The sequence below is a fragment of the Penaeus monodon genome, chromosome 19 (genome assembly GCF_015228065.2).
Source record: "Penaeus monodon isolate SGIC_2016 chromosome 19, NSTDA_Pmon_1, whole genome shotgun sequence".
Taxonomy (NCBI): Eukaryota; Metazoa; Arthropoda; class Malacostraca; order Decapoda; family Penaeidae; genus Penaeus; species Penaeus monodon.
The window spans coordinates 37198486-37198927 of record NC_051404.1 but is presented as its reverse complement, the minus strand read 5'-3'; positions in this window follow the sequence as shown (position 1 = coordinate 37198927).

Here is a 442-nt window from a genome sequence, read left to right as displayed (position 1 = left end):
AATGATATTTGTATTTTATTCTTATAATAATTTACGTGACGATAACAATAATCATTATCAATTTTATTTATTTCTCCTTATCACTATAAATAATACTGTCCTCCCACAATAGTTTTCACTACCATAAAGAATCGTTTTTACGATCATGATTTTAGTGTTATTGACAAGCTATTTCTCCTGTCTCTTTTGCCATCGTCAGATCTTAACCTGTTGTGTTTATACTGATTATATTTAGTCGTATGATTTCCTGCACCGTAAGGATCTAAATGTCCTCTCTGACCTTTGTGATTTCTTATATTGATATCACTTGCTGTCTAATAAATATCGGTTTGTATAAAGGAAAGTTAATATGCGTATGGAAGGCACACTCTCAAGGCGTGTATTTGGGTTGGTGAATAACGAACAAATAGTTATAATCGCATGAAGGCATAAGCACACGTAT